Source organism: Gopherus evgoodei, chromosome 2, assembly GCF_007399415.2.
Source record: "Gopherus evgoodei ecotype Sinaloan lineage chromosome 2, rGopEvg1_v1.p, whole genome shotgun sequence".
Lineage (NCBI taxonomy): Eukaryota > Metazoa > Chordata > Testudines > Testudinidae > Gopherus > Gopherus evgoodei.
Window position 1 is genome coordinate 56,633,225 of NC_044323.1, and position 26,150 is coordinate 56,659,374.

Genomic DNA, 26,150 nt, shown 5'->3' on the forward strand with positions numbered 1-26,150 from the left:
TTACTGCATCTCTTCTATCTTTTTTGAATTATTAACATGATCAAGAAACTCTCTGTGATACTGATGAGAGGATAGTATTGTGCTTTATAAATACATCGGGGTGGGGAACACCAGAAAGAGAGAACAATTTAAGCTAAAGGATAATGCTGGCACAAGACCAACTGGGTAAAAACTGACCATAAATTAACTTAAGCAGGAAATCAGAAGGTTGCTAACGATCAGAGAAATAAGATTCTGGAGCAGTCTTCCAATACCAGTTGTGGGGCTAAAGAACTTAATTAGTGTTAAAATAGAACTTGATAAATTTCTAAATGGGATTTTATGATGAGGTTGCCTATGGTGTGGGGCTGTTCCAGTTCATGTTTTATATTCCTAAAATCTCATACTTCAGCCAGTCACCAATAGATTAGATCTCAAACTGCAGGTATTAGCTTGCACATGGCACCCAACATCAGAACACCATCATAAATCAGCTGTGTTTCAATTTGGGGTACCAGTTTGGGTCCATAGAATCATAGAACATCAGGGTTGGAAGGGACCTCAGGAGGTCATCTAGTTCAACCCCCTGCTCAAAGCAGGACCAATTCCCAACTAAATCATCCCAGCCAGGGATTTGTCAAGCCTGATCTTAAAAACCTCTAAGGCAGGAGATTCTACTACCTCCCTAGGTAACCCATTCCAGGGCTTTACCACCCTCCTAGTGAAAAAGTTTTTCCTAATATCCAGCCTAAACCTCCCCCCCTGCAACTTGAGACCATTACTCCTTGTTCTGTCATCTGCTACCACTGAGAACAGTCTAGATCTATCCTCTTTGGAACCCCCTTTCAGGTAGTTGAAAGCAGCTATCAAACCCCCCTCATTCTTCTCTTCTGCAGACTAAACAATCCCAGTTCCCTCAGCCTCTCCGCATAAGTCATCTGCTCCAGCCCCCTAATCATTTTTGTTGCCCTCTGCTGGACTCTTTCCAATTTTTCCACATCCTTCTTGTAGTGTGGGGCCCAAAACTGGACAGTACTCCAGATGAGGCCTCACTAATGTCGAATAGAGGGGAATGATCATGTCCCTCGATCTGCTGGCAATGCCCCTACTTATACAGCCCAAAATGCCATTAGCCTTCTTGGCAACAAGGGCATACTGTTGACTCATATCCAGCTTCTCATCCACTGTAATCCCTAGGTCCTTTTCTGCAGAACTGCTTCCTAGCCATTTGGTCCCTAGTCTGTAACAGTGAATGGGATTCTTCCGTCCTAAGTATAGGACTCTGCACTTGTTCTTGTTGAACCTCATCAGGTTTCTTTTGGCCCAGTCATCTAATTTGTCTAGGTCCCTCTGTATCCTATCCCTACCTTCCAGCTTATCTACCACTCCTCCCAGTTTAGTGTCATCTGCAAACTTGCTGAGAGTGCAGTCCACGCCATCCTCCAGATCATTAATGAAGATATTGAACAAAATCAGCCCCAGGACCGACCCTTGGGGCACTCCGCTTGAAACCGGCTGCCAACTAGACATGAAGATCACTACTCGTTGAGTCCGATGATCTAGCCAGCTTTCTGTCCACCTTATAGTCCATTCATCCAGCCCATACTTCTTTAACTTACTGGCAAGAATACTGTGGGAGACCATATCAAAAGCTTTGCTAAAATCAAGGAATAACACATCCACTGCTTTCCCCTCATCCACAGACCCAGTTATCTCCTCATAGAAGGCAATGAGGTTAGTCAGGCATGACTTGCCCTTGGTGAATCCATGCTGACTGTTCCTGATCACTTTCCTCTCCTCTAAGTGCTTCAGAATTGATTCCTTGAGGACCTGCTCCATGAGGCTGACTGGCCTGTAGTTCCTCGGATCCTCCTCCTTCCCTTTTTTAAAGATGGGTACTACATTAGCCTTTTTCCAGTCATCCAGGACCTCCCTCATTCACCATGAGTTTTCAAAGATAATAGCCAATGGCTCTGCAATCACGTTTGCCAACTCCTTTAGCACCCTCAGATGCAGCACATCCAGCCCCATGGACTTGTGCTCGTCCAGTTTTTCTAAATAGTCCCGAACCACTTCTTTCTCCACAGAGGGTTGGTCACCTTCTCCCCATACTGTGCTGCCCAGTGCAGCAGTCTGGGAGCTGATCTTGTTTGTGAAGACAGAGGCAAAAAAATCATTGAGTATATTAGCTTTTTCTATATCGTCTGTCACTAGGTTGCCTCCCTCATTCAGTAAGGGGCCCACACTTTTCTTGACTTTCTTCTTGTTGCTAACATACCTGAAGAAACGCTTCTTATTACTCCTAACATCTCTTGCTAGCTGCAACTCCAAGTATGATTTGGCCTTCCTGATTTCACTCATGCAGGCCTGAGCAATATTTTTATACTCCTCCCTGGTCATTTATCCAATCTTCTTATAAGCTTCTTTTTTGTGTTTAAGATCAGCAAAGATTTCACTGTTAAACCAAGCTGGTCGCCTGGCATATTTACTATTCTTTGTACATATCGGGATAGTTTTTTCCTGCAATCTCAATAAGGATTCTTTAAAATACAGCCAGCTCTCCTGGACTCCTTTCCCCATCATGTTACTTTCCCCCTCATGTTATTTTCCTGCCCATCAGTTCCCTAAGGGAGTCTGTCTGCTTTTCTGAAGTCCAGGGTCCGTGCTGCTCTCCTTTCTTCCTTGTGTCAGGATCCTGAACTCGACCATCTCATGGTCACTGCCTCCCAGGTTCCCATCCACTTTTGCTTCCCCTACTAACTCTTCTGTGTTTGTGAACAGCAGGTCAATAAGAGCTCTGCCCTAGTTGGTTCCTCCAGCACTTGCACCAGGAAATTGTCCCCTACACTTTCCAAAAACTTCCTGGATTGTCTGTGCACTGCTGTATTGCTCTCCCAGCAGATATCAGGGTGATATCTCTAGTTTTTTCTCACTCACCTACTTTCAACCAACTCTGGAAGAGTTAGTACCACTGTAGACAAAATTCTGGGCTCTTGCTTCTTTCTCCTTTATTCTAACCACTATCTAATCTTGCCTCTCTAAAAATGCAGTCATTGATCCAGTTTCACTGTGTTAAAACTGAAGTATGTGGTGTTGAGTCAAGCCCTGTGTAACTAGGTTACTTGGAATGTGTGCTCTTCAAAATGCATACCCCTAACTCTTACTTTTCCACCACTTAAACAGGTTAAATCATCAAGTTGGTGTCAAGATCATTAACAACTAAGAATATTCCTCTACTCTCAAAGATCAGCATTTTCCCCATTCCAGGGAATAAGACTCAAACTGTGGATTTGGGTGTGGATGGAAGTACCAAATCTATCTGTGACTCTGTCTTATTGCCACATTGAGGAGCAATAAACTAAGATGCAAAAGATTTCACAGCTCCACAGAGGGGTCCAGCACCGAGAAAACTGCATATATTGTTAGTTAATTTAAGAGAAAGATTTCCCCTAGAATATGAGGGAACAGAATTTATTTTTGCAAGGAAATTGTTTGAAAGCATGTTCATCCACACTGTGATTCCATAGATTGTTTAAGGGTATGACAAACAGGGATGGGGAGATGGTGGGGTTAGCATGCTGGAAGTGGGAATATTGTGGGGGCTGATGTCTGTTCCTCACAGTATCTCGTGGAGGTGAGAGCAGAAGCTGGAAAAGGGGCTGGAGTAGCTGCCAAAGCATCCAGGATCAGGCTGGCTGCCAGGAGACAGGCAGGAACAGCTCCCCAGTCCTCTTCCTATCTTTTCACTTGGCCCAGTGACTAGCAGTATTGCTCAGGTTTGGCTGGGCCCCCACTCTGTTATGACACAGGAGCAGCTGGGTCAAATATGAGTGGGTGGCATTGCAGAGAGGAGCACATGGTACTTGACAGTCGGGGTGGGGGGAGCGGGGAGAAGGTAGTATGAAAGTATATGGAAAACTTTCCTCCTGGGAGGAGACATGCATGGTCTGTGTGAGTACACATCTGCAGTGGGAAGGTGTGATGGGTTCAGTCACAGAGATCTCCTTGGGACTGTCACCTGATGTGCTGAAATTACTTCTGAGCCTATTTTCCCTGCCAGCATGGGACTTCCAGAACCCTGTACTGTTGAGCCAGACATGCTAGCCTGCTGTAACACAGACCCAGGGTTTGGTCCATGCCCCCAAAGCTCCAGACTTAACTGAAAACTGCTCAGCAGGATAACTGTTTCCAGCACCCAGCCACCCAGTTCCCAGTGGGATCCAAACCACAAATAACCCTATTCTACTCTGTATAAAGCTTGTACAGGGTACGTTCATAAATTGTCCGTGCTCTATAACGCTGATAGAGAGATATGCACAGCTGTTTACTCCCCCAGGTATTAATCACTTACTCTGGGTTTAGTAATAAACAAAAGTGATTTTATTAAGTATAAAAAGTAAAGTTTAAGTGGTTTCAAGTAATCATAGACAGAACAAAGTAAGTCACCAAGCAAAATAAAGCAAAAATGTGCAAGTCTAAGCCTAATACATTAAGAAACTGATTTCAGGTAATATCTCACCCTCAGAGATGTTCCAATAATCTTCTTTCACAGAGTAGACTCCTTCCTAGTCTGGGCCAAATCCTTTCCACCGCTACAGTCCTTGTTCATTCCAGCAGACATCTCAGGTGGTAGCAGGGGTTTTCTTATGAGTGGCAGCCTTCTTTGTCCTGCTCCACCCCCTTTTATAACTTTGGAACAAGGCAGGAATCTTTTGTCTGTGCTTGTCCCCACCCCCACCTCATCAATGGAAAAGTACAAGGATTAAGATGGATTCCAGTATCATGTGACATGGTCACATGTCACTGTAAGACCCCTAGTCTCCATTCCTCCTGAATTGGCCCACATGTATACAGGAAGGTTTGCAGGTAAATAAACCATTTACAACCAGTTGTCCTAGTCACTGGGAGCCATTAAGATTCTAAACCACCATTAATGGCCCACACTTTGCATAATTACAATAGGACCTCAGAGTTATGCTTCATATTTCTGGCTTCAGATACAAGAATGATACATGCATACAAATAGGAAGAATATATTCAGTAGGTTATAAGTTATGATACCTTACAAGAGATCTTTTGCATAAAGCATATTCCAGTTACATCATATTCACACTCATAAGCATATTTCCATAAAACATATGGAGTGCAATGGCAAAGGAGGCACCAATGATTATGGGTCAATTAATGAGGAGGAGTATTAAAGGCATAAATCCTCTATTGTTGTAGTAACAAATGTCACAATAAATGGAGTTGGACGAGTGGTTTGGTGGGTGCCGTTTTGAGGAGTACACAGTTCAGTGTGGGATGCACTGTATATAGAAAGACCTGGGTCTCGAGGACATATACACTAAGTATCTTGGTATAGTGCTTAGTACATTTAGGTTTCAGCATGCACCTCAGAACCCCCATCCCCAATCAAAGTGAACTCCTGCTACCTATGATTACAAAACACCATCCCTTCATTCTACAACCCACCAGATCGAAGTTTTGTTCTAGTCTACAAACCTATTTATGTAAATGTCTAATTGGAGCTTACAGACTGCAGCACATAAGTCTTTGTATAGCATGCCAGTGCAGTCCTGGAACCAATCTCCTGAAGCTACTTCTTTCTCATGGCATGATAACATACCAGCTTCCCTAGTTTATTTCTAATTACTTCCTGGCCTAAAATATATGTAATTTAGGCCTTGAGGGCTTGATCTGACTCACTGATGTCAAGGATGGGTCTCCAACTGACTTCAACGAGATCTAGATCAGAGCCTGATTCAGCAAAGTTTCTAGGAAGGTGTGTACCTTGAAACATTTGAATAGTCCCATTGATTTCAAGTAAAGCACTTACTTAATTTGCTCAAGTTTTGCTGAATCAGAGCCCTAACAGGATACGTGTCAGTGCTTTGCTATACTGGGGCCACTATGATTAAAGTAAATTCAATTTTGCTTATTTGTTAAAACAATGAATAAAGTGGAATTTGCTACAGGCTTGACAGATTATTTTCTAGCAATATTTCAGAGTGTTAATGTACCCCCGGTACTTAACAACTTGGTGAAACCCTGTATGTTCCAGAGAATACTTCTAAATTAATTTTCTATAAATAGGAACTTACCTGTACTATTGAGATGTCAGGCGAGAGCCAAAGAGTCCCTTGAGTTCCTGTGTGTCCTGTAATGTGATTATTTCACTTGGTGTTTGAATTCTATTGTGTTCAAAATTGATGGACCACATTCTGTTCCCTGCTGAATTCTTCTGGATTTCCACCAGAACAAGTGAAAACAGAATTCAGGCCATACTGTTGTACAGCTGCTTTAGTCTTATTTCCCATTCCACTATAGTAAATGCCTTATACAGGGAAAAGGAGTTCAAAAGGGTTGGATTGAGTGATCTCTCAAGTCTCATTATTTTAAAGGTGCAGGCAAATATACATTTGTAAAAAACACTCATGATTCCTCCCAATTTGACTGATCAAAATCAAATGTTTTTTTCTCCCAGCCTTTGCTCTCATTTTACATGCATGTAAGTGAATTTGAAGTCAATGGAAATACATGTGCGTAACTGACAGCAGAATGTGGCCTCATCTCTTTTTCTGCAGCTCCTTCCCTCATAAAAATATTTTTTCTTTGATGAATTATTTCAGTGTGTGCAGATTTGTTCTTGTCAAACACAAATCTGATCATCAGCATTTGTATTATGAAATAAACTGACTGATCCAGAGTCTAACATGAGAATTTAAACAGATGTCTATAAAACCTGGTTTGTTTTAACTCCAACACAGATATACAACTATTCATTTTGTTTAGTATAAGCTCGAAGTTTTGGTATTGAAATGTCATTTTTCCCCTCCACATCTCATAATCTTCATCCTGTACCTCCCTATTAAATATTAGTTCCAGCCTATGATACTCAACTTGCTGTTTCAATTTCCTTCATCTAACCTCAGAGGGGCTTCTCTTTCTCGCCATGGCTCTGTCTTTAAAGCCAAATTCATACTTTGTATTCAGGGAGAAACTCTGATAAAACTCCTCTTGACTTCAATAGGGTCAGGATTTCACTCTCCATTTTCATTTAGGCAAATTCCCTTTGCTGGTAGATGGCACGTTGCCATGTATACTATATGTAACCTTTTACATCAGTGGCGGTCTGATTGAGTAATATCTAAGAGAGGAACTCAAGACTTGGCTCTGATATGCCTCAGGCTCTACTTTTTAGTTAATTGATTGATGGTATGAGACACAATCAATATAAATCTTTTGCAAAATAGTATATTTCCAAGTAGTGCTTGCTGTGCTGCTTCATAATTGCAGAACATTTGGATTATTTTCTTGAGCACCGAGAATGTAAGTAACATAGTGTGTTTTATATGAGTTTCATAAAGCAAGGATAAATCTCTGGCAATTTTCAACTATTGCTTGTCGAACTTGTACTTCTCGGTGAACCAAGAGCAATCCTTGTTAAGTTAGTGGAACTGGCTTGAGCTGCTAAGTGAAGACATTAATAATTTCCAAGCCAGTATAGATCATCAGTAATTTTGGTTTCATGAGGATGATTCTTGGATTTCATGGGTGTGAAAGAAAGAAAGAAACACGAATGTGAACTAAGAACAATTTAATTTAAATTCACTGCTGACATCTCTAGCTCGGGCCTGTGTTTGGCAAACATGAAATACTTGTTACCTGAAACCTAGCAGCAGCACGGTGTCGCACATTTACCATTAAAATTCTTCCAAATTATTAAAAGCTGCTCTGACGTTGTTGGAAAATCAAGCCAGTTCCAATGGCAAAATGTAATCTTTAGGCTGAATGTATACAATACATGCATAACACCCATTAACAATAAAAGGAGTTACTGAATGGGTACGTATTGAGGAGAAAGTAGACCCCTCTGAATACAAGCACTGGAAGGTTTTCAGTTCTCAGAATCACTGGCAATTTGACTTTACCAAACCTTTTTTCCACCCACAGTATCAGAATATAGGCAATTTCTCAAAAAAGCTAGTATCCACAAAGGTATTCTCAACAAGTACTCTGCGCTTTCTCCTGCCAATGTTTGTTTCCGCATTGATTATAAGACAGAAAGTGAGTGGGGTCAGCATTAATTTAATTCCCTTAATCTTATCAGGTTCTGAACACAGATAAATAAGCAACTCATTTTATTTCATTAAGGCAATTCTTTTAATCTAATTTCATATTCAGTCTGCTCATGCAGAATAAGTGTCCCCATCCACTATGTAGTGATTACACGAAATGCTGAAGGTCACTTAGAGGTAAACTTTGAGTTTTGAACTGGATTTTATCCACCTTGCCCTATTGGACTTTTGATGAACATTGTACAAGTTAAGGTTCTTTAGATCTAGATGGGTTATGTGAGTGCCTAGATTTGGTGCATTTCAGGGGCAATGTGACTCTGAGGAATTCTACTGCAGTGAAAAGTCATAAAACTGCAAAGTACCAGCAGCCACCCTCCAGATCATAAGCTACAAAATAAGACATTAAAGCAGAGAATTTCAAGTTGTGGGGCATACACTCCTAAGGGGACATGGAGAAATGTCCGGGGAGGGGTCGAGAGGCAATGCCAGGTGGTTGGTACCAGCCCTGCCTGCTGGGGCCCAGGACAACTACCAAGGGGATAGGGAAGGAATACAACCTCTACCCCCTCACTCACTTCACAGGCCACACAGGCTGTAGGTCAGTGTCAACATCTGCTGGGGCCATGTCTATTCCTGCTCCCAGAAGCTTCTGTGGCCAGTGCTGGCTCCATCCCCAGAGACTGTCGCACGCACCTTCCCCAACCCTGAAAACTTGAGGGGAGAGAAAGGTGGAGGGGCAGGTATTGGCCCTACCCTAGCAGTGTATAGCCTGGCTGCAAGGTAGAAGCAGCCCACTGCTGAGGAAGTCTTGGCTGTGCCATTGGTAAGTATCTGTGTATTTGAAACTTACAGGTGTAGGTAATTTAATTAAAGTTGTGCTAAGGTCTCTGTTAAGTTTATAAGTAGGCTATCATATCAAGCATACTTTCCCATGTGTCTAGTTTTGTCTGGGTTAGGGGGGGCACAACCAAAAATTGTAACTCCAAGGGGTGGCTCAGGTCAAAGTTCAAAAACCTCTGCATTAAAGATTCAGTGACACTTTTAATAAGACCAGGGAGGCTGATTCTGTTAGTGACTGGCCTAAAACTTTAGGCAGAGTGCTGTAACCCTTCTGAGTTGCTCCTTAGCAGCACACGTTATCATGAAGGATGCTTTTAAAATTGCCTTTTTGTCTTTTGCTCTGGCTGCTGAGCTGTTCAAAGAGTCCATATTGTGGCTTCAGCTGCCTTGGTCCTTCTCATTCTAGTAGGGTGTGCCAAGTGCTCCCAATGGATTCTTAAAACCAGCATTACCACCACTACCAAACCCCTATACCTTTAACAGTTGTGAATGGTGCATACAATTAGAATGCCAGTACACTTATTGTACTCTTTGTTCTCTCTGTCTTCTGCACAGGGTGGTACCTCACTAACAGAACTGTTGTGTGTTAATCATAATGTCTTGACCTAGTTCCAACTAAGTAAAATATTCCATCTATGCTTAAAATTCCCATCTATACTTTTGTGTAGATATTTCTCACTTCTTGAGTCATATTGCTGTGTGCTAGTACATAGTAGTCATGGCCCATTGCAGATGTAAGTGGTGATTACTATATATTTAATCCTTTATAAAATACTGTGGGATCCTGGTGTTTTGAATGCAATTATAAAGATATCTCTATAATTACATGAGGAGCAACAAACGTTACTGAAAGTTGCCATTCAGTGTTTCAGTTCTGTGCGAGGTTAAATTATTTTACCAGATACTACTGGTGATCAAAGTGAAATCTTCATGGTCTGAGGGATAGGATTAGCACCAAGTTAACAAAAAAACATCTCTTAGGCTATGTTAAACCAAGACAGCTGATACAGCTGCAGGATATGGAATAGACAGAGAGATGTCATGGATCTCTGTTATAAGAGCAATTTAATACTTTAATTTTTGTGGTCCTCTAACAGTTGTCACCTCCCCACCTCCACCCCATTCTCTGGCTCCTATGCTGTGCTTTGCAGGTATTGCTAACTGTAAAGGAGCAGACCCTCATCTGGTGTTAATTGTCATAGCTCTATTGAATTTAATAGTCCTATGACAATTAGCACCAGATGAGGGTCTCTCCTTCCCCCCCAAACAGAGAGAGGACTAACTGTTGTGATGCTACCAGGCATAGACATCTCTCACTCTCAGTATGTATAATTCTATGGTAATAATGTGCTTGAGTCAATTATTTTTAGTAGGTTTTTTATGTACCTCCCCTTGTCTAGACAGCAGAAAATGGAAGGGCTATTTAAACCCGCATGCTTAAGTCAAACTCTAGCTATGGAGGGCAGGGGGGTATTTTTCTGGGGGTAGGTTATCCAATAACTACTTACAGTAGGATCTCTTGAAGCTCTTTGGAAGCACTTGATACTAGGCACCGTTGGTGATAGAGTACTGGACTAGATGTACCACTGGTCTGATCCAGTATGGTGATTCAAATGTTCTTAGATATATTTGGAAAGATTATCTTAAAAATCAGCCTGTTTGTCTGACCAGGTTCTTATAATGTACCTGTTATGGCAGACATCACCAGCTGGAACTCTTATATATCATCATTAAAGATATTATTTAAAGTGTGTAAGCAAATCTTCAGTCTTGGAAAGACATGCCGTGTTGTTGCACAAGGTTCTAAGTGGAAGCAGTGGTCTTTTGAGTAGCTGCTGTGTGAGCAGCAGGAGAGGTTGCTCTCAGCTTTGAGTTTTAATTAGTCAATTCTTGAGATAGTTTCTCTCTGAGAAGTGAGTATTGGTGCTGGCTTTAGGTTCCCAAAAGAGGGGATTTCCTGCATGCTGTTTTACCATCTCTGCATCAGAACTGATATTTTATTTACTCATACTCAAGTTATGCCTGAATATACCCAGACTCCATGGAAATCTAACCTGCAAGACCCGAGATATCCGCCACTATTCTGCAGAGAAATGATGCTGGTGTCCCAATAAGACATTGGTGTCATAAGAAGGGACAGTAGAATCAACCCACTCTTTACCTGAGCATCTAAGCAGCCCTTAAATTTATTTATGCAAACTAGCTAATTATAAAGGAAAGTGTCTTTGATAAGAAAATAGACCTAATTCATAGGCAATACGTAGTGATGTTTCCCGTTGAGTGGATATAATGAAGTTAATAGTCTGTTGCGCAGGAGTCTAAGACTGTTAATTTCTTTGGCAAGAAGCCAGAAGAAAGTGCAAGTTAAAGTAGTTGTATTTTCTTACATCCTCCTTTTAGTTGCTTTTCCTGTTACACCAAGTAGCTGGGAGAGAGAAATGTATGAGTTACACCAGTCTAATTTTAAACTTAGTGGGACACATTCAGAGGATAAGGGTAGGAGAAGAAATTGCATATAAGAAATTGGAATTGAGACTAGTCTGAGTATGCTGAGTGGTTAGAAGAATGTGTAAATTACACAAACTTGGAGTCCTTTAGACTCACCTAAGAACTTGGCTCAGTCTTCAGAGTGCAAGAACTAAACAAAGAAATCATGAGCTATGTACAGTGCTTCCTCTTAATGCAATTACAGTCTCTCAGGCTATGTGGAAACCGTTAGTTTTTAAAGATCAGCTTGCATTTAATTATGCTAATAAACTCTGCAGGCCTATCTGTCTATTAGAGAAAACATTGTTGCCATTGTTTCTAATATAATGTTTTAAATTTACTTAAAGGACAGACAAAAAAGAGTTAAAGCTATTGTTCTTCAAGCAGGGCTTAGATTGGGATGAAAAATAAATGCTAAATCTGCCAGTGGCTGAGAATGGATTTTCACTAGCCTGATATACAGTTTTCTTTTTTTTCTTTTTTTCTTTTTTTTTGCCAAGCTACAACAACAAAAACTAGCAACATAAATAATACATACTAACATGTGCATGTTATGGCCATTGATTGGGCCCTTTAAAGCTCAGGTCTGTAGTTGCAGGACACACAACTAAGAGTAAACATGCAACATACTGGAAAGCCAGATATAAGGCTTCTTGCCTCTGGGGTAGGAGTTGTAGATAAGAGAGACCCAGCGTCAAGGAAACCCTAGTGTGAGCCTCCCCATATTAGCCAGGGAGGGCTATCAAAGAGGAAGGGTGTGTTCCCTCCCTTCCCAGCAGGTGGAATCTGGAGAAGCCTCAGGAGATTAGTACCAGGATTTTGAGTCCATTTGCTTTTTGTTTTGTCATTCCTGTTTGAAAGTAAAGCCAGCCCTGAGGAAAGGGTCTTGGACTGAATGGCTGTTGGGAGCTTTATGCTAACATCCCCAGCTGGTGAGCTGGAACACTGGCTTTCAAGTTGTGACTTGTCTTTTTGAGTCACTCTGACTTCCCTTTTATATTATCCTATGACAGGGATCGGCAACCTTTGGCACATAGCCTGCCAGGGCTGGTTTGTTTGCCTGCCATGTCCGCAGGTTTGGCTGATTGCAGCTCCCACTGGCCGCGGTTTGCTGCTCCAGGCCAATGGGGGGGCGGAGGGAAGCAGTGATCAGCCCATCTTTCAGCCCGCGCTGCTTCCCACAGCCCCTATTGGCCTGGAGCGGCGAACTGCAGCCATTGGGAGCCACGATCTGCCGAACCTGCGGACACGGCAGGTAAACAAACCGGCCCGGCCTGCCAGAGTGCTTACCCTGGCAGGCCGCGTGCCAAAGGTTGCCAGTCTCTGTCCTAAGATTTCCTTTTCCCTTTCTCCCTTGCACTATCTGTTTTTCCTCTTTCTCTCTCTCTCCCTTGCTCTCTCCTTTTCTCTAATTGAAAAATAACATATTCTTTCCTCTCATTTCTGTCTCTTGTTTTGTTTCCCCATACTCCATCCTCTCTGATCATCTTTTCTCCATTCTTTTATCCATTAGCTGTATCCATCCCTTTAAGCCTCTCCTTCTCTTCCACCTTCCCTTCTTTCATGGCTCCTCCAACCTGCACTTTTGAAATAGGCCTCTAAACCCTGGAGTCCTTCAGGCTGCCTACCTCACCATGTTATCCCTACTTGCTCTTTATGATCCATAGGGTTGGGGATAGGGATGGGGAGAGAGGTTATTTGAATTGCCTCAGAATGTCCTTGAGCTTTCTCCGCCTTCAAGAACAACTACAACATATTCAATTGTGCTTCCAAGGCCTGATCCAAAGCCCTCTAAAGTCAGTGAGAACCTCTCCATTGATTTCAATGTGCTTGGATCAGACCCTGCCAAGAACATAACTTTTTCAATTTGATCTAAAATATTAAAAATCTGTTGCTTCATGACAATCATAAGATTTTGCCGTTTGAACAATATATTGTTCCGATATATCCTCCAGCCAGGCTGCATTGTGCAGCAGGGCCGGTGCAAGGATATTTTGCGCCCTAAGCAAAACTTCCACCTTGCACACCTCCCCCACCCCCCAAAAATCACATACATTATACACAATACACGGTCACAGAGTAACATGTGATAATTTAGAATTTATGTTTCCACGCTTTAAGTTTAGCAAATTTAGAAAGAAGTTCCTCCAAGTCAATGCTGTGAGCAATGTCATGTTCTATTGACAAGGTAGATAGCCCAACAAATCTTTGTTGCAACATTGATGTTCGCATGTATGTTTTTATCAACTTGAGCTTCGAGAAGCTTCGCTCACCACTGGCCACAGAAACTGGGAGAGTCAAGAGGATGCGAAGAGCAATAACTGTGTTAGGGGCACTATCTGTCAGCTTATTTTCCCATATGAAGTTCAATACATCTTGCGGTCATGAACTCCTTTGGACTCGTCTTGTAATAGCTTGCAATTCACTGCACAAGTCAAAGGCATCAATATCTTTGGATTCATCATGTTGCAAAGCTTTCTCCAGATTCAAGCAATGTTCCATAATTTGCTTTGGTGTTTTATTTTGTAAACTGTAAACATCATATATGAAGCCAAATACTGAACTAATTTGCTGCATCAGTGTGAATCTTTCTTCAACCAAATGTATTGCTGTGTCAATGACTGCAAAGTAAAAGTTCACTTTCAATTTTTCTTTCGGATTATAAATAGGTTCGTCATCTGCTTTATATATGAACTGCTTCCTCTTCTTTCTAATATGGATTGGATCTGGTTCAAAAAGTGCCGGTACATCCAACCCCTCCGCAAGTTCACCTGCATCTACCAATGTGTTTTCTCAAAGGCTGTGTCACTTCTGTGGCCCGCAAGAAACTTCTTGGTTTCTCCAAGTTGATTAATGGCATCACATATATCAAGTTGTTTGCTAGTTATGTTGATCTCAAACAATATGTCATACCACAAAACAAGAGAAACAAAACTTGAAACTAGAAATGGCTTTTGTAAGAGCCTTTGCATCAACTTGTGATGTATTGCCAGATGATCCTGTCAGAGTAGCGTCTTCATAGATGTCTACCAGAGCATCATAGATGTCACCAAGCTGATAGCGAAGAGGTTTCAAGGCATCGATTTGACTTTCCCATCTTGTTTCACTCAATGGTTTAACTGTGAGATTAGATACATGGCATGTTAGAACTTCCCAGTGATGTCTAGAAGCTGAGAAATACACATACACACATTGAACTAAATCAAAGAAGGCAGTTGCCTCCAAGCAACACTTTGCAGCATCATTAACCACCAAATTCAATGAATGTGCACTGCAAGGAACGAAAAAGGCTTGTGGATTAATATCCAAAATTCTTCACTGGACACCATTTTCTTTCCCTTTCATATTGCTCCCATTGTCGTAGCCTTGACCAAGCAAGTTTTCTATAGGCAGTGACATCTCTTCTAACTGGTGAAGAATAGTTTCTGTCATACCAGCTCCAGTTGTCTCCATAAGCGACACAAATCCCAAGAAGTGTTCCTTTATTCATACTGATTCAGTCTCATTCTCAGTTTCTGAAGTAGGCCTATCCACAAACCGAATGATCATGGTCATTTGTTCAATGTGGCCTGCATCTGGTGTACAATCTGGAATGATTGATAAGTATTTTGCAGCATGAGCAGATGCTAGGACATTAGATAGAAGCTGAATAAGCTCATTCTGTATGTCTTTCCCTAGGTAATGTACGTGCATCTCCTGGTCCTTAATCCTGCGAAGATGCTCATCCATAAGTGGGTCAAACAAAGATAGATATTTGACAAATTTGAGGAAATTCCCATTACCAGAAGTGTGCAGTTTTTCATGTGTTCCCCAAAAGGCCAGGATTTTCACACCAAGAGCTCTGACCAAAGCAATCAGATGTTTTAGTATTTGATGCCAATACTTTTCTTCTTGCTTAATCAAGCGCAAATGTTCTTCATCAATTGTTCTCTCGTATTTCAATCGCAATTCAAGTTCCTTCCATGTCTGAACATTCATCAAATGTTCACTGCTTTTCTCTTGCCGTGAAAGAAATGCACACATGTTTTTCCAATCCCTTGAGCCTTTTTCAGAAAGAGATGATATGCCAATAGTACTATTGCCAAACAACTTGCAGCAGAAGCAAAAGACAGAATCACTTGATGTGGAATACTGCAGCCATTGATAGTGCATTTCTTCTCTATTAAAAAGTCTACATTTGTAATGAATTGTCGAGAATTTTCTTTGCTTACTATCTTTGGGAAAATCGAACTGCTGAACTTGTTCCGGCCCATGTTCCACCAGTATTTGTCAGACTTGATCATCACATTTGGCCCAAGTAGTAGGATCATTAAAGCTCAAATTCAAACGAGTGACATTTTCGCTTTCACGGTCTTCCAAGTTTTGATCCTCGCGTGTCTCATTTGATTTGTCTTCAATATTCAGATTATGTTCTTCAAACTCTTCTTCAACTTGTAAAACTCCCACCTCCACCTCCATCTCTGCTTGATCCTTTGACATTGAACTACCTTCATCTCTGGCCAATGGATGGAGATATTTCAGAAATGAACCTTCTGGCTTTCTTTCTTCCTTTTGCTTATCAGCCTTCTGCTTATGAAATTGTGCCCCAGACCTTTTTTTTTAATTTGCCATGAGGCTGCATCAACTGAAAACAAAAAAAAATGAAATTTTATTCCTATCAGTCCTTTTTCTTGTTCACTATTGAAACTAAAGGATAGAGAATTCATGTCACTTACTATAATTAACTATTTGAATGTCATCAACTGTTTGATGTAAATATTGATTAAGAGATCAAGATGACTTTCCCTTAAAATTATGCAATGTTGATTGTATCAGAAATACACCTTTTTTAGTCACGTATACTTCCTTCCTTCATATCAAAATCTGACTGGGAGTGCTGCGGAACCCATTCTATCTAACTGGCCATGCACCCCCAAATGATTAAAAACATCTAATGGTACAAACTCAATTTGAACGAAAAATTCCATTTTCTAACTAAATAGGTCACACACACTCAAATGGTTGCCAAGTGCTCTCTGTGGTGGTATGCTCATCTGCTCTAAATGCCTACGAACTTCCCTGTGAAAATAATCTTTGACTTTGATCCAATGAAAGCAGGATGGAAAAGCTCCCCCCCCGGAAGACCTAAGACATGATGGCTGGATGACATAAACAGACACCTTTCCCTCACAGGCACTACCTCATAACATGCCAATTTTGCTCAGGACAGAACATCATAGAGGGATATTATGCATTGAGTGGTCTCTACAATGGCCAAGCAACAACATGACAAAAGATGGTTACTCACCTTTGTAACTGTTGTTCTTCGAGATGTGTTGCTCATATCCATTCCAGTTAGGTGTGTGCGCTGTGCGTGCACGTTCGTCGGAAACTTTTTACCCTAGCAACTCCAGTGGGCCGGCAGGTCACCCCCTAGAGTGGCGCCGCCATGGCGCTTGATATATACCCCTGCCGGCCCACCCGCTCCTCACTTCCTTCTTGCCGGCTACTCTGACAGTGGGGAAGGAGGGCGGGTGTGGAATGGATATGAGCAACACATCTCGAAGAACAACAGTTACAAAGGTGAGTAACCATCTTTTCTTCTTCGAGTGATTGCTCATATCCATTCCAGTTAGGTGAATCCCAAGCCTACCTAGGTGGTGGGGTCAGAGTGAGAAGTCACGGCATGGAGCACTGCAGAGCCGAAGGCCGCGTCATCTCTGGACTGCTGGACCAGGGCGTAATGGGAAGCAAAGGTGTGGACCGATGACCAGGTCGCTGCCCGACAGATCTCCTGGATGGGCACACGGGCGAGGAAAGCCAGCGACGACGCCTGTGCCCTGGTAGAGTGTGCAGTCACACGGCCCGTAGGAACGTGAGCCAAGTCATAGCAGGTCCTGATACAGGACGTTACCCATGAGGATAACCTCTGTGAGGAAATGGGAAGCCCCTTAATATGGTCCGCTACTGCCACGAAAAGCTGGGGGGATTTGCGGAACGGTTTGGTCCTCTCCACATAAAACGCGAGAACCCGACGGACATCAAGAGAGTGGAGTTGTTGCTCCCTGTGTGAGGAATGTGGCTTCGGGAAAAAAATGGGGAGGAAGATCTCCTGGTTGACGTGAAAGGCTGAGATCACCTTGGGGAGAAAGGCCAGGTGCGGTCTCAGCTGCACCTTATCTTTATGGAAGACCGTATACGGGGGATCTACCGTGAGAGCCCGGAGTTCCGACACCCGTCTAGCTGAGGTAATGTCTACTAAAAAGGCAGTCTTCCAAGAAAGATAGAGCAGGGAGCAAGTCGCTAACGCTCAAAGGGGGGCCCCATGAGCCGAGTCAGAACCAGGTTGAGATCCTAGGTAGGGGCAGGGGGGCGGACATTGGGGTATAGACATTCCAGCCCCTTCAGGAATCTAGTCACCGTCGGATGAGAGAAAATGGAGCGGCCATCCCCACCCAGATGAAAGGTGGAGATAGCCGCCGGGTGAACTCGAAGGGACGATATCGCCAGGCCCTGTTGCTTGAGGGACCAAATATAGTCCAAAATATCGGCGACCGAAACTTCCATAGGGAGGAAACCCCTCTCTGTGCACCAACAGGAGAAACGCTTCCACTTGGCCGAGTACGTCGCTCTGGTGGAAGGCTTCCTGCTGCCCAAGAGTACCTCACGTACCGGGGTAGAGCAGCGTAATTCAGATCTGGTCAGCCACGCAGGAGCCACGCTGCTAGGTGCAGCGACTGGAGGTCTGGGTGACAGAGAGTACCGTGGTCCTGGGTGATCAGGTCCGGGTGAAGGGGCAGGGGGATTGGGTTGGCTATGGCCAGGTCCAGCAACATGGGGTACCAATGTTGCCTGGGCCACGCTGGAGCTACCATAATCACGCGGGCCCTGTCCCTGCGCACCTTCAGAAGGACCTTGTGGACAGTGGGAATGGAGGGAACGCGTAGAACAAGTGGGTCATCCACGGAATAAGGAAGGCGTCCGCTATAGACCCAGGTTCCCAGCCCTGAAAGGAGCAGAACGCCTGGCATTTCCTGTTCCCCCTGGATGCAAAGAGGTCCACGTGGGGACAACCCCACCTCTGGAAGAGCGAGAGGGTGACGTCTGGGCGAAGGGACCACTCGTGCGTGAGGAAGGATCTGATCAGGTGGTCCACCAGCATGTTCCGTACTCCGGGGAGGAAGGAAGCCGTGAGGTGAATGGAGTGGGCTATACAAAAGTCCCAGAGTCGCATCTCCTCATGACATAGGGGAGAGGATTTGGTGCCGCCCTGCTTGTTGATATAGTACATGGTCGTTGTGTTGTCGGTGAACACCTCCACCTCCTACAGGGACCACAGGCCCTGTGTCCTCAGGGTTCCCAGGTGGGCCCCCCAGCCGAGATCTGAGGCATCCGTTGTTAAGGATACTGAGGGTTGGGGCGGATGAAACGGGAGACCCGCACACACGATGGACTGGTCTAGCCACCACCGGAGGGAATCCAGCACCCCCTGGGGGATGATGACAACAGTGTCCAGTGAATGTCTGGTCGGCCGGTACTGCGCGATGAGCCAAGATTGGAGGGGTCTCATGCGGAGCCGCACATAACCTGTCACGGATGTGCAGGCTGCCATGTGGCCTAAGAGGGTTAGGCATGTCCTTATAGAGGTCAGGGGGGCCGCCTGCAAGCGTTGAATAATGGCCGACAGTGACTGGAACCTGGGCAACGGCAGAAGGGCCCTGGCCAAGGTGGAGTCCAGAATGGCCCCGATGAACTCTATCCTCTGCATGGGGAGCAGAGTGGACTTGTCCACGTTGATAATGAGGCCCAAGGTAGTAAAGAGGCCGCTGATCCTGCGGACATGGTTGCGGACCTGCAGCTCCGATGTGCCGCGGATCAGCCAGTCGTCGAGGTAAGGGAACACGTGAATGCGACTGCGCCGAAGATATGCAACGACGACAGCCAGGCATTTGGTGAATACTCTCGGGGCCGTAGAGAGGCCAAACGGGAGGACTGCGAATTGGTAGTGATGGCGGTCGACCACGAACCGAAGGAAATGCCTGTGATGTGGTAATATGGCGATATGAAAGTAAGCGTCCTGCATGTCGAGGGCGGCGTACCAGTTTCCAGGATCCAGGGATGGGATAATGGTCCCCAGGGATACCATGCGGAACTTCAACTTCACCAGATGTTTGTTGAGTTCCCGCAAGTCGAGGATAGGTCTGAGGCCTCCCTTGGCCTTGGGGATGAGGAAGTAGCGGGAATAAAACCCCTTGCCCTTCTCGTTCTCCGGAACCGCCTCTATGGCCCCTTTGTCGAGAAGCGTCTGCACCTCCTGGCGGAGGACTTGCTCGTGAGAGGGGTCCCTGAAGAGGGACGAGGGTGGGGGGCGGGAGGGAGGGAAAGACGTAAACTGCAGATGGTATCCCGTCTGCACAGTGCGTAAGACCCATCGGTCGGATGTTATTTGGGTCCACGCCTGAAGGAAAAATGAAAGGCGGTTGGAAAACGGGGGGAAGGATCCCTGGGGGAAACTGGTACTGCGCCCTCGGGCGCACCTTCAAAACGAAGGTTTGGGTCCAGGCAGGGCTTTGGAGGAGCTCTGATTCTGCCCCCCTTGGTTCCCCGACTGTCTGCGCCTGCCATTTCTGCCGCGGCGCCTATTGAGGTCCTGGCGCTGGCGGGGCTGGGGGAATGGCCGGCGCTGCTGCTGTTGCTGCGGCCAGAAGGGTCTGCGTTGTGTCCCGGGTGTATGCATCCCAAGGGAGCGCATGATGACCCGATTGTCCTTTAGACTTTTTAGTCTGGGGTCTGTCTTCTCTGAGAACAGGCCCTGGCCTTCGAACGGGAGGTCCTGGATGGTATATTGGAGCTCCGGTGGAAGGCCAGAAACCTGAAGCCAGGAGATGCGGCGCATTGTAACCCCTGAGGCGAGGGTACGAGCGGCCGAGTCTGCTGCGTCCAAGGAGGCCTGCAACGAGGTTCTTGCGACCTTCTTGCCCTCGTCAAGAATTGCCGCAAATTCTTGACGCGCCTCCTGTGGCAACAGCTCCTTAAACTTATCCGCTGCCACCCAAGAGTTAAAGGCGTAGCAGCTAAGAAGGGCTTGCTGGTTGGAAACCCTGAGCTGAAGGGCCCCCGCCAAATAGACCTTGCGGCCGAGGAGGTCCATACGCCTGGCCTCCGTGACGCTCCCTCTCGTTCACCGACTGCACTACGAGGGAGCAGGGTGTCGGGTGAACATGGAGGTACTCATAGCCCTTGGAGGGGGCCATGTACTTCCGCTCCATGCCTTGCGCCGCAGGGGGGATGGAGGCTGGCGATTGCCAGATCATATTGGTGTTGGCCTGGATAGTCCGAATAAAGGGCAGGGCGACCCTGGTGGGAGCATCTGAGGAGAGGATGCTCACCACGGGATCTTCGATCTCAGAGACCTCCTCCGCTTGTAGGTTTAAGTTCTGCGCTACGCGCCTGAGGAGGTCCTGGTGTGCCCTGAGGTCGAGTGGGGGAGGGCTGGTGGAAGAAGTGCCTGCCACAGCCTCATCGGGAGAAGACGATGAGGAGACCCCTGGCAAGAGAGTGTCCATAGGGGGGTCTGTCTGAGCCTTCGCCTCTGACTCCGGAGGGAGCTCAGGGTCCTGCTGTTTGGACCTGTCCTCCGCATCCGGAGAGGGAGGTGGGTGAGACAACGATGCCTCCGGCACCCTGTGCTCCGTTGTCGCAGGCCTAGGAGGAAGATGCTGGGAGCCCTGGGCGTGGTGGTACGCCCAGGGCGTCCAGAATCCCCACTGCTGCGGTCCCTGGTCCTGTTGAGGAGGGTCTTGAAAAAGGGCCGCATGCCTGTCTGTGTCCAGTGCATAAACACTGTCCACCTGGGACGATACAGATGGCTGTCTGGAGGGCCATGGAGGAGCCGAACGCGGCTGGTAGCCATTCCTTCGTCCTGACACCGAAGATGTTCTCGGTGCCAGGGACTGGTATCGGGAGTCATACCGCTGCCGGGATCGGGACCGGGGCCTGTCTTGGACCTGGTGCCGGGAGCAGGACTGGTACCTGCCACCGACTCGGTGCCAGGATTGGGATCGGGACCTGCCACCGACACGGTGCCGGGAGGTCGACCGGGACTGGGACCTGCCACCAGTTCGGTGCCGGGAGGTCGACCGGGGAGTTGTTCGACGGCGGGAACGGCTCCTAGAGTCCCGGTGCCGGTATCGGTGACTGGAACCAGACCGGGACTGTTTGGAGGATGACCGGTGCCGCGAGTGCGACCGATACCGCCGAGGGGAGCGGTGCCGGGACTGCGAGCGGTACCGGGATCGGGAGCATCCACGGTGACAGGACCTGGATAGCGAACGTGAGTCCCGAGACGGTGCTCTCATAGTCGGCTTGCCTCTGGACACAACCCGCACTGGAGGTACCGGGGGTGGAGGCTGAGCTGGCTCTGTCAGAGCGATTAGGTCCCATGCCGAGGCAAAAGTCTCCGGCATCGATGGGACCAACAGCTGAACCCCAGATCTTATGGGGGAGCTAGGAGGGACCGGACTCGACGGACCCTCCGGGCCCGGAGTCGACGGGATCCCTGTCGGTGGTGCCGCGGCCGAGATAGGTGCCGGGCGCTCCACTCGAGTCTGCCTGGATGGAGTTGCAGACTTCGAGAGCCTTGCTTCGGGACCCAGTGCCGGGGAAGGACGGTGCCGGGGAGTCTTTCCGGTGCCGGCGCGGTCCGGTGCCGGTGTAGAGGCGACGGTCTGAGAAGCTGCCGGGTTGAGTGCTGCTTCCATAAGGAGAGTCCTCAATCTCTGGTCTCTCTCCTTCTTTGTTCTAGGCTTAAAAGCCTTACAAATGCGGCACTTGTCCGAGATGTGCGATTCCCCCAGGCACTTTAGGCACGCATCGTGGGGATCGCTAGTCGGCATCGGCTTCTTACAGGCCTTGCATTGTTTAAAGCCCGGCGAACCAGGCATGGGCCCGGTGCCGGGTGCCGGGAAGGGCTACGGCCCAAACTGGCTAACAAATATTTACAACTATTTACAAAATACTACTCAACTAACTATACTTAACAACTATTTACTACTAACTACAACTATGAACTGTACAATGAAGGAGAGCTAGGGACGTGGAAGGCAGCCAAGCTGTGTTCCACAGTTCCAACGACCGACACGGCAGTAAGAAGGAACTGAGGAGCGGGTGGGCCGGCAGGGGTATATATCAAGCGCCATGGTGGCGCCACTCTAGGGGGCGACCTGCCGGCCCACTGGAGTTGCTAGGGTAAAAAGTTTTCGATGAATGTGCATGTGCAGCGCGCACACCTAACTGGAATGGATATGAGCAATCACTCGAAGAAGAACTAACCTAACCAGTACATCCAACTTTTTTGACTGCTTCTAGGGCACTGGTGAGGGGTAGTGGTGCCAGACTGAGCCTGGTGATGGGTGCACTACAAGTCTACAAATTGAGACAAGGCGCTGGGCCTAGAGTCCTGCTGAGACTGCTGTCCTGCACCAAGTGGAGCGCAGCCTCCATGAGAAGAGAACTCAAACAAATATCACGCTCCTTCTGCATGATTCCCCCAAGCACTTCTTCAGGCAGCTGCTATGGGGGTCACTCACAGGCTTAGGCCTGCCTGTTGCAGGCATAACACAGCAGCAGGGCTTAAAACTCAGACAGGGCTGCCCAGAGGATTCAGGGGACCTTGGGCAAAGCAAATTTGGGGGCCCCTTCCATAAAACATTTGCAATACTAAAGTAACATGTATTAGGAAATATAAAAAATAACTAGTGAAATACATTCAAAAATTAATTTGTAATAATTTGAAAATACACTAAATACATTATTTAAAAACATTAAAAGCTGTAATGATATGTATACATTTGCAATTACATAATGGGCAGTTGCTGGGTGATTGTGATGGTTGGTACCAATGGGCTGTTGCTGTCTGGGGGTGGTGCTGCTGTTGCCCAGGGCTGGATGGGGACCTGGGCTCTGGGTTTGGGGGTGCCCAGCTCACAGGAGCTGGGCTCAGGGATGTGGGGAGATAGGGTCAGGGGAGTGTCCGGCTCAGAGGGGCTGGGCTCAAGCTGGGGGTCAGGGCTGTGGGGAGGATGGGGTCAGGGGGTTTCCAGCTCAGAGGGACTGGGCTTGGAGCTGGGGGTCAGGGCTGAGGTCAGGGGGTGCCTGGCCCCAGCCCCTTATCATGCAGTTTACCCCCTCTCCCAGGAGCCTCCGACATACTCGTGGGGCAGGCGGAGCCTCTGACATACTCGTGGGGGCCCCTGCAGGGCCCAGGGCCTGGGGCAAATTGCCCCACTTGCCTGCCCCTGAGTGGCCCTGAACTCAGATATCAGGCATGACAGAGGCTAGAGCAGGGAGAGGGGAGCACTGGGGCAGCTCATCTCTGCAGGCTGCTGTTCTGTCCAGCCGTCCATGCACAAGGGGAGCAGGAGCAGGAGCAGGGATCAGCCAAGGACCAAGGGGGCAGGAGCACAGGCACCTGAGGCTGAGCTGTGGGGAAGCACTTGCTTACTTTGCCCAATGCATGAGCGTCGTGGTCCTCTTTCTTCCTCCACTCCACTAGACTGCCGCCTGAGGCTCTTTTCTTCTCCGTGCCCCTCGCTGGGGCTGACGTGGAGGCTGAGCCAGGAGGCAGCCGCCCCTTTCCTCCAAAAGCCCCGGTGTTGCGCCGTTGCAGGGCTCCTGCCAGGTGCCCTAAGCAGAGCTGCGCAGCTCTGCCCAGCCGCCGGTGCCCCCACTGGCAATGAGAAAAATTGCATAGGCTGGAGCCCCTGCTCTGGGAGGGAGAGGGATTCTGAGCCTCTGCCGGCAGCCCAGGGATTCCCCTGGGTCAGCATGCTGCCGGCATCCTGAACCTCTGGGCTGCCGCAGCGTCATGCTGACCCAGAGGGCCCCCTGGGCTGCCGGCTGCTGCGGCGGTGCACTGACCCAGGGAAACCCCTGGGCTGTCAGCTGCCTTGGCAGCGCCCTGACCCAGGGGACCCCCTGGGCTGCCGGCTGCCGCAGCTGCGCACTGACCCAGGCCCCTGGGTCAGTGTGCCACCACGGCAGCTGGCATCCCAGGGGTTCCCCTGGGCCAGGGGACACCCTGTGCTGCTGGCTGCCGCGGTGGCGCGCTGACCCAGGGGACACCCTGGGTTGCCCGCTGCCGCCGGCAGCTCAGATTCCCTCTCCATCCCAGCAGCAGCGGCCGCTCAACCACTTTAAAAAAAATCGGGGGGTGCTGCTTTTTGGTGCCCCCAAATCTTGGTGCCCTAGGCAACTGCCTAGTCCGCCTAAATGGTTGCACCGGTCCTGTTGTGCAGTAATTAACGCACACTGCCCAATGGCTTGCAAATGGTCTTAATGAGCATGGAATCTGTAGTTGAGTGTTTCATTAAAGCTTCAGGAAAGAATGTTACTGAAGGGAACCTCTTCAAAGTTGCATCTTTTGGAAGCTTATTCTGTTTGACACTGGTAAAAGGCAAAAGCCCCTACTTAAAATAAAAGGACAACTGTTTATATAAACAGATCCTAGTTACTTTAATTATTGCTTTTGGCAGGATACTGAAAGCTTAATCTTTCCTAAATCTTACAGTAATGTCTGCTGTCTAAAGGATTCAGTTACCCTGGAAAAAAAATCATCCACTACCTATGTTAAATGCAACTATGCACTGCCCAAAATAGTTTTATTGGGATGAAATGGTAAGATTGTCTCATTTACTAACTCAGCTGCATCCCAAGGAATATGAGATACATACAAATCTAATTTCTACAGCGTAGTGGTTTCTTATTAAAGAGAATTTAGGTCTTTCTAACATCAAGGATTGTATTTATATATCCTGGTGTAGGTCAATTTCTTCAGCATCACTTGCTCAGCCAATCACTTTAGAAGCCAGCTATACAATAACAAAAATAATATATATTTAAAATAAGGGCAAAACTATATGAGTGATCTGATTGGCTAACAGTGAAGGATCCCAGCATATATATCAAGAGGATTTCAATTCAACTATATTGCCATGCTATCAGTATCACCTTGAAAAGGTGATGCAGCATAACAATAAGCCACAACGGGCTATGTGTTAGTGGACTGTTAGTTTACATTGTGATTGCATCCTGAGGTGTGAAACTGCTAGCTTAGGTCTGCTCCAACTCCTACTGAAGTCTATAGGAGTCATTGACTTCAAGTTTGTTAGTTTATTACGTTGGAGTTGGGAAGTGTATTAAAAACACAAACTTCTTCCGAATGTCTGCTGGTACTTTGGGGGGAAATGGCCATTTAAAACTGTAATTTTACCCTTTCATCTCCTTCTCCTTCACCTCCAATGCCTTTCTTAACCCTCTGCTCAAACAAGGTACCTTAGTATATGTCCCCTCTCATTCACCCTCCATCTCTCCACCACTAATTAAACAGAGTAAATGCATGGATAATTTGGGTGTTTCAGTAAGGTGGTCCAATTTGGGCACTGTTGGCACTTGGAACTAGAGTTGTTAGAATTATTTGAAAGTTTTTGTGGGTAAAAAATAATTCTGCAAAAAACCAAAAGCTTTGAATAATGGAAAATGCTGAAATAAAACAAATTGAAAATGTTTGGGCTTGTTTCAGTTCAAAATGTTTGAGGGGTTTGTTTGTTTGTTTGTTTGTTTGTTTGTTTTGGTTTTGGTTTTGGTTTTTTTGGTCTTTTTGGTCTGGTCTTCAAAAAATAAATTGAAATGAAAATGCAATTCACACCAAAATGAAATGAATACGTCTGATTAATTTTGAACTTCAGTCAAAATGGCTTTTTGTTTTATTTTGAAATTTCACATTAA